Genomic DNA, 14,239 nt, shown 5'->3' on the forward strand with positions numbered 1-14,239 from the left:
GAGTATGAAAAGAGCTCTTGGACTGCTGTGTTACAGATGGGGTTGGGGACAAGGGAGGTGCCAATTGACTGATTGACCCATGACAACAATGCAGACCATAGAGTAGAGCCCTTTAAGACCTTTACTGACCTTATAGAAGAGATGAGACCACCTTCCAGCCCAGAAGAGAATGAACCACCTGAATGCCAATTTATATTTCCTGGTTCTCAGTTCAATTGGGTTATACAATATGAGGGAATGATATTTATTTATTGAAGGGAGTGACTACCCTAATTAAAACTGAGAGAAAGCGTAAGGAGAGCAATACATATTTCCAACAACTGAAAGAATTATGTGTATTTACCTTAAAGTTTTTACCTTAGGTTTCTTAAATATACTCAGGATAAAATAATACCATATTCACTAATTCACTGTTATTAACAAATATACAGCATTTCACATATATAATTCCAATCTGTCTCTATCAGTCCTAGTATGCACAATTTTACTTGGCCTTTGACCCGAACCTGGATCCTTTGAATTAATAATCGGCAGACATCTTGTTTTTCTGTTTGAGGCTACGCTTAGCTGAGCTCCTCTCTCCCTCTAGCCCCCACCCTTGCATTCCAGGACAGGCTCACACAGACACACACACTGACTTCCTGTTGGCAAAAAGCACATCAGATTGTGAGGAGAGTAAAGCTACAGACAGATAAGATCTTTATCCAGGGAAGGAAGGTATACAGCAGAATAGTGTGTGTTATAGGTGAGTTAGCAGAGCTGAGAGTGTCATTGTGTGTTATATGCATCTCATGGATCTCATCATCTATCATCTCTGATCTGTCTCATGGCCATTTCTATATGTCAGATACTAGTACATTGTTCAGAAGCTAATTGAAAGTGTATATGAAGCTGTACCATTATAATTTAAGCACACTGTATCTCACAGCACTAGAGGAATCATGAAGTTTCTGGTTAGAAAGTCCCGCGTCTACATTCTGGAATTTTATACTTACCATCACTGAGTTATAGGAGCAAAAACAGCAATAAAATTGTAAAGTAAGAGGTAAAAAATGATCTTTATTTTGTAAACATCACTAATGAATTGAAATTTGAGAATTTTCTTTCATGGGCTAACCCATGAGCATAATAAACTACGGACATTTACTCATAGATCCAGGCACCGTGACTATGGTAATCTTCTCATATTTGTTATCCATGAGCTCCTTCCTTCTAAAAATCTACTTTTAAAATGATGCTAATGAGTCCAATGGGCTCTGGGGGAGCATTACCAGCCCCTACATGTTCTGCCATTGTGCAAAAATTTGCGACTTTTTCATTCTTCCACATTTGGATTTTAAAGCCATATGAGATGCAACACATAAAAAAGGTCAAACTTTTACTTTTTTTGTAAAAATATAGATAATTAATCCCCAGTGTTTGTTGACAGCCAAGTTCTTAGATGTTTGTACATTAAAAAAGCCCAGGACCAAAACATATATTGGAACATAAAATTTGATACATAAAAAAATAAAATAAAATCTCAGTATGGGGATCAAACAATATAGCAGAAGCACATGTGACAAGGATTGAGTGATAAGATATCATGGAACATCTTACATGTAGCTGTTCATTTATTATTCTGTTGTTCCTTTCTCCTTTTATTTGTGTATGTTATGTGGTGGTATGCTTTATTATGTGTGTTTCCTCTATTCTTTGTGTATAGGTTTCCATAGAGTTCATTAGATGCCACAGCTTCCAATTTCTCAGCATTTGCTGCCCATAACAAAGACATAGTTTTGACATTACTTCCTTCAATCTTGTCCATAATACTTCTTGTCATACTGACATGCATATACAACAATCCCGAGGTAGGGGGTAAGTGTGCCTGGTAAGTTATGGTTTGTACTAAATGTAGTTTGTGTCATTTTGAATTTGTGACAAATCTGCAGAAAATGAAATCTTATATTTTTCTTATATATTAGACTGATAATAAGACAGACATATACACATAGAAACAAGGCACAGCACTATTGGCAATTATAGCTTTAACTCTTTCAGCTACGAATTACAGACGTGGTTTAAGAGATTCTGCTCATCCCTCACCAATCACATTGATGTATGGAAACATAAAGAAGATTAAAGCTAAGTAGAGGCAGGAGTCTGAGACTGTAATTAACTCTACTGTAAACTAGACCGTAAGGGTACATTCACATGTATCAGTTGACATAAGTGTTTTTTAACTTTATTAATAATAATAATAATATTCTCCTGTAAGAATAAAAAACGAATGCAACCGATCCTATACTGTATTTCCAATCTCCGTTTACTGCAAAGTATCATAGTAGTATCACAGTAGATGTGACGGTCCATCAAGTGAAACCTATAAATCCAACATTATTGATGGGAAAAAAAACTTAAAAGGCCTTTTGGCCTGTAATAGAAAAAACTTCCCAACAAGAGTAGAGCAGACCTGTAGGTGTCATTGGGGTCATTTGGCCAAACCAGAAACACAAAACTACGGGTCCGTTCATCTATATTCCCAACTACAAATATATGTTCGAATAATTCCCTGGTTCAATATCAACTATTTACAAAATATTTGGTTCTAATAAATTTTTATTAGAGGATTAAAAATGGCTCTTGTGTACGTGTATTCAGTTCAGGAACAGATGTATGAGGATTTCATGGGTGAAGGTCTGTCTCAGTATAAAATTCAGTGGGTGGTTAGGGTGGTCATGGGCCCCCTAGAAGTTTTGGGCCCTGGGCTACCGCCCAAACTGGCTGTATTATAATCCACTACTGCTGCTCTATTCTGCACCCATTCTAGTACACCTATGTCCTTTGTATACCCTGGAACTTAAAATGATGCACTATGTTTCATGTGAATTGAATTAGCTATACTATGTCTTTGTCTTGAACACCTATACCTCTCTAGATACATCCCATTATTTTATTAGCCCTAGTAGCATCTTCTTGGCTGTGGTCACTAAAATAAGGTTGTGCTTTTATTTACCAGTCTGCTATATACCTCTTCTCTTTTATACAGGTAGGTTCACTGCTATCTTACATGCAGGGCTCCAGCCAACTCTCTGTGGTCCCCTTTAAAAAGATGTAATGATACTTATTACATTGCGGGATCACTCATATTATGGCAAGTAAATAAATAAGAAGGAATTCATAGCAAGAAAACATGAAGACATGGTTCCAAATGCTAACTCCTCCACATACACCTACATACATTGCTCATTCAGTGTGGCACAGATTGTGGATTTGTCTCAGATCACTGATATGACCCTCAATATTGAAAATGCTTTTCATTTTTTTATTTCAACTGATGCACCTTGCTCTGGGTAATGTGCATGGCTTTCTATGTCAGAGCAAAGGTAAGTGACTCTTAAATTAAATGTCAAAATAATACAAAAATAATACAATACATAATAATACAATATACATTATACAGGCAGTCGCCGGGTTACGTACAAGATCTGTAGGTTTGTTCTTAAATTGAGTTTGTATGTAAGTATACTTTATTACTGTAACCCCAGTCAAAATTGTTTTGGTCTCTGTGACAATTGGATTTTAAAAATGTTGGGTTGGCATAAGAACCAGGATTAACAATAAATCTTAATTACAGACACCTGTGATAACTGTTATAGCTGTTTATTATAGCCTAGGACTAAAGTACAGTAAATTACCAAAATCCAGAGGTCCGTTTGTAACTAGGGGTCGTATGTTAGTCAGGTGTTCTTAAGTAGGGGACCGCCTGTAATTCAGAGAGGAGAAAGAAATTGCACATTCTTTGTGTTTTATGTTTTTACTTATTAGGACATACTAAAAAAAGACATCTGGTCCATAGACCCTTAAAAACAAGGGCAGAAAAGGCTCTAAAGGGATTGTCCGGAGGTCGAAAAACATGGCTCAATTTCTTCCAAAAACAGTGCCACACCAGTCCTAGTTTGTGCTAGCATTGCAGATTATCTGTAAAGTTGAATAGGGCTAAGTTGCAATACCACTCACCACCCATGATCAGGTGTGGTGCTGTTTTTGGTAGAAAGCATCCACGTTTTTCAATCGTCAGACAACCCCCTTAATATCCAGGCATTATGTAAAGTTCATTACTTCATTTTGGTGTGCGCTACCATAACATTTTTGCAGCATTTTTTTGGTGACAAATAGGGCTAGTTAAAAATTCACAAATTTGGGGTTTAAGTTACAAATAATAAAAAAAATTTTTGGAATTATTTCGTCATTTCAAGTGAACTAGAATTCAACTTTAAAAACAAATTAACTGTTGTGTAATAATAATAATAATCTTTATTTATATAACGCCGTCATATTCCGTCACGCAATGGTCATTTTCATATATAATATGTAGAATCTTAAACAAACGATATATTTATTTATATTTTATGTGTGTTTGCTTAATATTGAATATGATCCCCATGAGATCATTAAAGACCTACTTACAAATTCTCTAATATTACTGGGGCATCTGTAAGAGCTGCAGTTTGAGGGGGTAATGATCCCCTCTGGAGGCAGGTGTCTGATCAGAACCAGCAGCTTTGTTTAACTCTTTCAGATGCCAGTTCTATAAAGGCTGTGTAGAAAGGGGAAGGCAGAAGCGGTAAAAATACGTTCTCTCTAGGTCTCCTATTGCCTCTGACAGCCGGAGACCCATCCCTGCTCCTGCAATCTGTGCAGGGACTGGAAAAAGTACAGCAACGTCGAAAGACACTGTTGCAGACTTGGAACCCGCACAGGGGTCAGGCGTAAACAAGTTACAGGGGACCTGTCAGAAACATTTAGGATATTAAAACACCCACAGGTGTGCCATTGATAGCACATCATTTTTCTATGGGTTACACATTCAAACTACAGCAGAAAATCCTAACAAATTTGCCAAGTCATGATAATTGCATGATAATTGTTAAAGGGAACCTGTCACCAGGGACCTCATTTTGACTAAAGACAGGTTGCAAAAGCCCTTTACAACTACATTGCATATATGCCTTTCTGCTTTCTCTAGGCTTTTGCATTACAATATAATTGTGTGGTATAACTTACCTTGCATCCTGACAGAATCCTCTGTGTAGTACCAGTGGTTGGGCTTTGGTTTGGATGTATTTCAAAAACAACACATGGCTTGTCTGTGCTGCGGACTTCTCAGCTCTCAGCCCCCTCCTTTGTGCTCCTGTACAGCCCCTCCATCCCCCGCTCCTTCACATAGCTCACAGCCTGGTGACCTGTCATCAGTGGGGAGGGAGGAGTTGTACAGGAGCACAAAGGTGGGGGCCAGGAGCTGAGCAGTCTGCAGCTCATACAAGTCACATGTTGTTTTTTGAAATACATCCAAACCAAAGCCCAACCCCTGGGACTACATAGAATATTCTGTCAGGGTGCAAGGTAAGTTATAACACACAATTATATTGTAATGCAAATGCTTGGATAAAGCAGAAAGGCAGATTTGCACTGCAGCTGTAATGGAATTCTGTAATCTGTCTTTAGTGATAATAAGGTCCCTGGTGACAGGTTCCCTTTATTAAGGGCAACAGGGAGTTCATGTGGACTGCTCCACACAATACTACTTGAAGTTTATGAATGCATTTCCTTTAAATATTCCTACATTTTAAAAAGTTAAATTACAATGTGCCAATAGTCATGAATAACTCTTTGGTTCACATGGTAATATGTAATGAGAGCATTGAAATCATTACTACACAATGATTTTCTAAAAGGGGATTATAGGCACCCACCCAAAATGGCTTAATGACTCATGTATTGTTTCCCAAATCACAGACTTTGGTCCCATGGAATACAATATGTAAGGTTGGGGGTAGTCTATTGAATAGAGCATTGTACTGGAGGAAGCTTCAGCATGCAGCGCCTGAGACAATGGATGTATTACTAATCTTATTACCTCATTTTTGCCTACTGGTAAATCATGTATGGTCATTTTAGACTTCCTGGCCTAATTGTGAAGATAAATCTGTTTTATAATGACTTATTACTAGATGACTTATTCTACATTTGTATAGCACATTGGTCTGCTGACTTGTGGCCTTGTGCTGCTTTTTTAAGGATCTTACTGTATTACTTTATTCTGCATAACTGCATTTATAATCATCAGGTAGATTTCATCTTTTTGCCATGTTGGTAAAAAACAAAATGACAATGACAGGAAATAAATAACTTTCATGTAAAGTGTGAATAGAAAGGTGGGAACAGGGAAAAGATGCTAGAGGCCATCGCAGTAGAGGGGATGACAGGGAAGCACTGGAGGCTACAAACACATATTACTCATTATATAAACTCATTTCATGAATTTACAACTACATAAATGGATTTTCCAGTTAATAAAAATTATGCTCACTGCTCCCTACTCCCTCGCTGCACTCCACTCTCCACTACTACTCCCTACACCCTCGCTGCACTCCACTCTCCACTACTACTCCCTACACCCTCGCTGCACTCCACTCTCCACTACTACTCCCTACTCCCTCGCTGCACTCCACTCTCCACTACTACTCCCTATTCCCTCGCTGCACTCCACTCTCCACTACTACTCCCTACACCAGGGGTAGGGAACCTATGGCTCGGGAGCCAGATGTGGCTCTTTTGTTGGCTGCATCTGGCTCTCAGACAGATCTTTAATAAATAGTGATGGCTGCTGTGTCTCTTAGACTGATGACTGGACACAGGCAGGAATGTTACCGCTACCTACGTCCTTTGTACGACCCAGGTGCCATCACTGCCATTGTCTAAGCCTGGGTCAGAGAGAAGAGTGAGGGAGCGATGAGGGGCACAGGTAGATAAATATTCTTTTTTTTTTTTGCTGTGGTTACCTATCTACTTGAGGGCATGTGCTGTCGCTACCTTTCTACTTCGGGGCATGTGCTGTGGCAACCTATCTACTGGGAGTATGTGCTGTGGCTACCTATATACTGGGGGCTTGTGCCGTGGCTACCTATCTGGTAGCTGCCAGTCTTTATAGGAACCCGGGAAGTGGGCAGCGCCAATCAGCGGCACACTGGCCCTTTAAAGTGCCGGTCGCGCACGCTGGCCAGCCGCAATGGGAGCCGGAAAGTGGTAGGTTGAGTGAGCTCGGAAAGGGGCACAGCCATGGAGAGGGGCATGGGTCTGCCTGCGATCCGGGACCTAGATCGCAGGGGCACTTGTGACTACCTATCTACTGGGGGGCATGTGTATATGGTACGGCTCTAACGGAATAACATTTTAAAATATGTGGCGTTCATGGCTCTCTCAGCCAAAAAGGTTCCTGACCCCTGCCCTACACCCTCGCTGCACTCCACTCTCCACTACTACTCCCTACTCCCTTGCTGCACTCCACTCTCCACTACTACTCCCTACTCCCTCGCTGCGCTCCACTCTCCACTACTACTCCCTACTCCCTCGCTGTACTCCACTCTCCACTACTAATCCCTACTCCCTCGCTGCGCTCCACTCTCCACTCCCAGTTTCTACAACAGGGATCGGGAGCGTCAGTACCAAAGTGACTGGTAACTACTCTTTTTAATATTTTATCTTTAAAATATTTTTTAAACTGTAATATCCCTTAACCCTTTGTTTCTGCGTAACAAATTGCACTTCATAGTGAAAGTATTTAATATTCCATGGCGCGTGCTGGTATACAAGACCAAAAAAAATTTCAAATGCAGTGAAATTGGTGAAAAAATGCATTTGCGCCATTTCATTTTGGGTTTGGATTTTACAGATTTCACTGTGCACCCCAAATGACATGTCTACTTTATTCTTTGGGTCGGTACAATAAAGGGGATACCAAATTTATATAGGTTTTATAATGTTTTCATAGAGTTATAAAAAAATTAAAACCGCCTGTACAAAAAACCCTTCATTTTGCCATCTTCTAGCGTTTAGAACTTTTTCATAATTCAGTGTATGCAGCTGTGTGTGATTTCATTTTTTTTGCGACTATTGATGACGTTTTCATTGCTACCATATTAAGGACTGTAAAGCCTTTTGATCACTTTTCAAAGAATTTTTAATATTTTTCAAAATGGCAGAAAAGTAGCATGTTTGACTTGAGGCGCTGTTTTCCGTTACAGTGTTGAACGCTGGGAAAAAATGTCATTATATTTTGATAGATAGGACATTTTGGGATGCAGTGATACCTAACATGTTAATGATTTTTACGGTTTATTTATATTTAAATCAGTTCTAGGGAAATTAGAATTTTTAGGTTTTTTTTATTTATTTATTTATTTTATTTCCTTTTAAATTTTTTTAACTGTTTTTCAGACTCCCTAGGGCACCTTAACTCCAGGTTGTCTGATTGATCCTACCATATACTGCCATACTAAAATGGAAGGGTTAAATTCAGACAGCCTCAGGTCTTCGTATGACCCAAGTTGTCATGAGACCAGATCGCCACTCGCCAGTGACATCAAAGGGAGCAACGATCTTCACCAAGATGGCAACACCCATGCACCGCCATCTTTTTGAAGACGCCGGTGGCGCAAATACCATTAATCGGCGCTAGCATCAATCATGGGTGGTACCGATGGGTGTTTGCTGCAATATGCAAACATTGCCAGGCCACGTGTGACATACTAATTTAGATGTTTTAAACATGGTATGCAGCCTAAATCCAAAGCATTGCAGAACAAGCTGACCCTCAAACAAAGCTATGTTATATGGGATAGTGAAAGGTAAATATATAGATAGTTACTAGAGATGAGCGAACATACTCGTCCGAGCTTGATGCTCGTTCGAGCATTAGCGTACTCGAAACTGCTCGTTGCTCGGACGAATACTTCGCCCGCTCGAGAAAATGGCAGCTCCCGCCGTTTTGCTTTTTGGCGGCCAGAAACAGAGCCAATCACAAGCCAGGAGACTCTGCACTCCACCCAGCATGACGTGGTACCCTTACACGTCGATAGCAGTGGTTGGCTGGCCAGATCAGGTGACCCTGGGATAGACTAGCCGCTGCCCGCGCTGCTCGGATCATTCTGTGTCTGGATGCCGCTAGGGAGAGAGCTGCTGCTGGTCAGGGAAAGCGTTAGGGTGTTCTATTAGAATAGTGTTAGGCAGGAGTGATTCAACAAGAACCCAACAGCCCTTCTTAGGGCTACAATAACGTTATACTTTTTTTTTTTTGTTTGCTTGTGGCTGGGCTTGCTGGCACTAGTAGTGCAGCTAGTACCATATTGTGAGGAATTTGCAGGGGGACTTGCTACCGTTGTGTTTAGCTCTTAGTGACACACATATCCACCTCAAACACCAAAGTGGGAAAATTTATTAGGGGTTTGATTTCAATTAGGCACAGTCTGCCATTTACTTTTTATTTTAAGTTTATTTTTTCATAACTCAGCGTCATCTCATCAGTGTGCTTTCATACTTGGCTAGAAAATAGCCATAGGAGAATCCAAACGGCTTACTTACGCCTACAGTAGCGTTATATATATTTGATTTCTGGTTGATCTGCTGGTGGCTGTCCTTGCTGCAGTGCATCTACTAGCAAATTGTGAGCAATTTGTAGTGAGACTTGCGACCGCTGTGTTTTGCGCTTAGTGACGCACATATCCATCGCAAAGACCGAAGTGGGAAAATTTATTAGGGGTTGGATTTCAATTAGGCACAGTCTGCCATTTCCTTTTTTATTTTACGTTTATTTTTTTAATAACTCAGCGTCATCTCATCTGGCATAGCAGTGTGCTTTTATACTTGGCTAGAAAATAGCCATAGGAGAATCCAAACGGCTTACTTACGCCTACAGTAGCGTTATATATATTTGATTTCTGGTTGATCAGCTGGTGGCTATCCTTGCTGCAGTGCATCTACTAGCAAATTGTGAGCAATTTGTAGTGAGACTTGCGACCGCTGTGTTTTGCGCTTAGTGACACACATATCCATCGCAAAGACCGAAGTGGGAAAATTTATTAGGGGTTGGATTTCAATTAGGCACAGTCTGGCAGTTTCTTTTTATTTTACGTTTATTTTTTCATAACTCAGCGTCATCTCATCAGTGTGCTTTCATACTTGGCTATAAAATAGCCAAAGGAGAATCCAAACGGCTTACTTATGCCTACAATAGCGTTATATATATTTTATTTCTGGTTGATCTGCTGGTGGCTGTCCTTGCTGCAGTGCATATACTAGCCAATTGTCAGGAATTTGGAGTGAGACTTGCGACCGCTGTGTTTAGCGCTTAGTGACGCACATATCTATCGCAAAGACCAAAGTGGGAAAATTTATTAGGGGTTGGATTTCAATTAGGCACAGTCTGCCATTTCCTTTTTATTTTATGTTTATTTTTTCATAACTCAGCGTCATCTCATCAGTGTGCTTTCATACTTGGCTAGAAAATAGCCAAAGGAGAATCCAAACGGCTTACTTACGCCTACAATAGCGTTATATATATTTTATTTCTGGTTGATCTGCTGGTGGCTGTCCTTGCTGCAGTGCATATACTAGCCAATTGTCAGGAATTTGGAGTGAGACTTGCGACCGCTGTGTTTAGCGCTTAGTGACGCACATATCCATCGCAAAGACCGAAGTGGGAAAATTTATTAGGGGTTGGATTTCAATTAGGCACAGTCTGCCATTTCCTTTTTATTTTACGTTTATTTTTTCATAACTCAGCGTCATTTCATCTGGCATAGCAGTGTGCTTTCATACTTGGCTAGAAAATAGCCATAGCAATAGGATAGCATTGTTTGGTTTTAAAAACTAAAAAACACAAAAAAAAAACTAAAAAACACAAAAAAAAAAAAGTTAAAAAAAAATTAAAGTTATAACTTTCATTTTCAAAATGTTTAACCCGAGGGCTAGGGGTAGAGGACGAGAACTACTGCAGGAATCAGGGGCCGTGGTCCTGGGCGGGGTGAGACACCACCTGCTGATGAGGGAGCAGGGGAACGCCGCAGAGCTACACTCCCTAGGTTCATGTCTGAAGTTACTGGGACTCGTGGTAGAGCACTGTTGAGGCAAGAACAGTGCGAACAGGTGATGTCGTGGATTGCCGACAATGCTTCGAGCAATTTGTCCACCAGTCAGTCTTCCACGCAGTCCACCCATGTCACCGAAATCGGCACTTCTCCAGCTCCTGCACCTCAGCCTCCTCCCCCCCAGTCTGCCCCCTCCCAGGAAAATTTGGCATTTGAACCGGCATACTCTGAGGAACTGTTTTCTGGACCCTTCCCACAGTCACAAACCACTTGTCCGGTTGCTGCTGAGCAATTTTCCAATGCCCAGGTTTTCCACCAGTCGCAGTCTGTGGGTGATGATGACCTTCTTGACGTAGTGGAAGAAGTGTGTAAAGAGGTGTCCGAGGATGAGGAGACACGGTTGTCAGACAGTGGGGAAGTTGTTGTCAGGGCAGGAAGTCCAAGGGGGGAGCAGACTGAGGGATCGGAGGATGATGAGGGGACAGACCCAAGCTGGGTTGATAGGCCGGGTGAACACAGTGCTTCTGAGACGGAGGAGAGTCCTCGACCAGAACAGGTTGGAAGAGGCAGTGGTGGAGCCAGATGGAGAGGCAGGGCCAGACCTGGTGCATCAGCGCCAAATGTGTCAACTAGTGAAGCTCCCGTGGCGAGGGCTCCTGCGGCGAGGGCTAGATTTTCAGAAGTCTGGAGGTTCTTTAAGGAAACACCAGATGACCGACGGACTGTGGTGTGCAACATTTGCCAAACCAGGATCAGCAGGGGTTCCACCACTAATAGCTTAACTACCACCAGTATGCGCAGGCATATGAATGCTAAACACCCCACTCAGTGGCAACAAGCCCGTTCACCTCCGGCCGTGCACACCACTGCTCCTTCCCCTGTGTCAGCTGATAGTCAGCCCCCTGCCCAGGACCCTGCCACAAAAACCCCATCGTCACCTCCACGATCCTCCACAGCATCCACCAGCGTTCAGCTCTCCATACCCCAGACGCTGGAGCGGAAACGCAAATATAGTGCAACCCACCCGCACGCCCAAGCCCTTAATGTCCACATCTCCAGATTGCTCAGCCTGGAGATGCTGCCCTATAGGCTAGTAGAGACCGAGGCCTTTCGCAACCTCATGGCGGCGGCCGCCCCTCGGGATTCGGTCCCCAGCCGCCACTACTTTTCCCAATGTGCTGTCCCAGCCCTGCACCAGCACGTGTCAGACAACATCATCCGTGCCCTGACCTACGCCGTTTCTGACAAGGTCCACCTGACCACGGACACGTGGGCGAGTGCTGCCGGGCAGGGCCACTATATATCGCTGACGGCACATTGGGTTAACTTGGTGGAGGCTGGGACCGAGTCTGACCCTGCGGCTGGTCATATACTGCCGACGCCAAGGATTGCGGGGCCTACCTCGGTCCAGGTGTTTCAGGCCTACTATGCCTCCTCCTCCTCCCACCCCTCCTCCACCTCCTCCTCCGAACTACCATCCGTGGGCATGGCGCCATCAGTCGGTAGCTCTAGGCACAGCAGCAGTGCCGTCGCTAAGCGACAGCAGGCGGTGCTCAAACTGCTGAGCCTAGGCGATAAAAGGCACACCGCCCAAGAACTATTACAGGGCATCACGGCGCAGACTGATCTGTGGCTGGCACCGCTGAACCTGAAGCCAGGCATGGTTGTGTGTGACAACAGCCGTAACCTGGTGGCGGCTCTGCAACTCGGCAGACTGACACATGTGCCATGCCTGGCCCATGTGTTAAATCTGATAGTTCAGCGTTTCCTCAAGACATACCCCAATCTGTCTGATTTGCTCACGAAGGTGCGCCGCATCTGTGCGCATTTCAGGAAGTCCAGCACAGATGCTGCCACTCTCAGGGCAGCGCAGCGCCGCCTCCAACTGCCCGCTCACCGACTGTTGTGCGACGTGCCCACGAGGTGGAATTCAACACTGACCATGTTATCCAGAGTTTACCAGCAGCGCAGAGCGATTGTAGACTGCCAGATGTCAACTTCCACCAGAACTGGTAGTCAGGTCAGTCAGCTTCCTCAAGTCTACAATGAGGAGTGGACGTGGATGTCTGATATCTGTCAGGTGCTGAGTAACTTTGAGGAGTCAACACAGATGGTCAGTGGAGATGCCGCCATCATCAGCCTCACCATCCCGCTGCTTGGCCTGTTGAAAAAATCTCTGATCAGCATGAAGTCGGAAGCTTTGCACTCGTCACAAGAGACGGGGGAAGAAGATTCCCTTGTTGATAGCCAAAGCACCCTTAGGTCTGTTTCTCAGCGCATATCGAAGGAGGTGGAGGTGGAGGAGGATGAGGAGGAAGAGGAGGAGAATGTTGGCGAGACACAAGAGGGGACCATTGTTGAGTCCTTCACTGTTCAGCGTGTATGGGCAGAAGAAGAGGAGTTGGAGGAGGAGGAAATGGACAGTCAGGCCAGTGAGGGGAGTGAATTCTTACGCGTTGGTACTCTGGCGCATATGGCAGATTTCATGCTAGGCTGCCTATCCCGTGACCCTCGCGTTCAAAGAATTTATTCCAGCACCGATTACTGGGTGTTCACTCTCCTGGACCCACGGTACAAGCAAAATCTTTCCACTCTCATCCCTGGAGAGGAAAGGAGTGTGAGAATGCATGAATACCAGCAGGCCCTGGTGCACAAGCTGAAACAGTATTTCCCTTCTGACAGCGCTAGCGGCAGAGTGCGTAGTTCTACGGGACAAGTAGCGAGGGAGAGTAGGCGAGCAGGCAGCTTGTCCAGCACTGGCAAGGGTACGCTTTACAAGGCTTTTGCCAGCTTTATGTCACCCCAGCAAGACACTGTCACCTGTCCCCAGTCTCGGCAGAGTAGGGCTGATCTTTACAGAAAGATGGTGAGGGAGTACGTAGCTGACCATACCATCGTCCTAAATGATCACACAGCTCCCTACAACTACTGGGTTTCAAAGCTGGACATGTGGCACGAACTGGCGCTGTACGCCTTGGAGGTTCTTGCTTGCCCTGCCGCTAGCGTCTTGTCCGAGCGGGTTTTCAGTGCAGCTGGTGGCATCATCACCGATAAGCGTACACGCCTGTCGACTGACAGCGCTGACAGGCTGACTCTTATTAAGATGAATAAAGCCTGGATTTCTCATAATTTCCAATCTCCACCAGGTGAAGGAAGCTCAACCTGAATAATTTATCCACTCCTCCTCCTCCTCATTTTCCTCCTTCTCCTCCTCTTTGTACAGTAAAGCAGAGGAAACTGGGTATTTTTTGACAGGGCCCACTGGCTCTAGCTATAGTACTTTATGCATTTAATTTTTCTGGAGGGCCACCGACCCGGTCCTCTGTTTTAAA

The sequence above is a fragment of the Engystomops pustulosus genome, chromosome 1, assembly GCF_040894005.1.
Source record: "Engystomops pustulosus chromosome 1, aEngPut4.maternal, whole genome shotgun sequence".
Classification (NCBI taxonomy): Eukaryota; Metazoa; Chordata; class Amphibia; order Anura; family Leptodactylidae; genus Engystomops; species Engystomops pustulosus.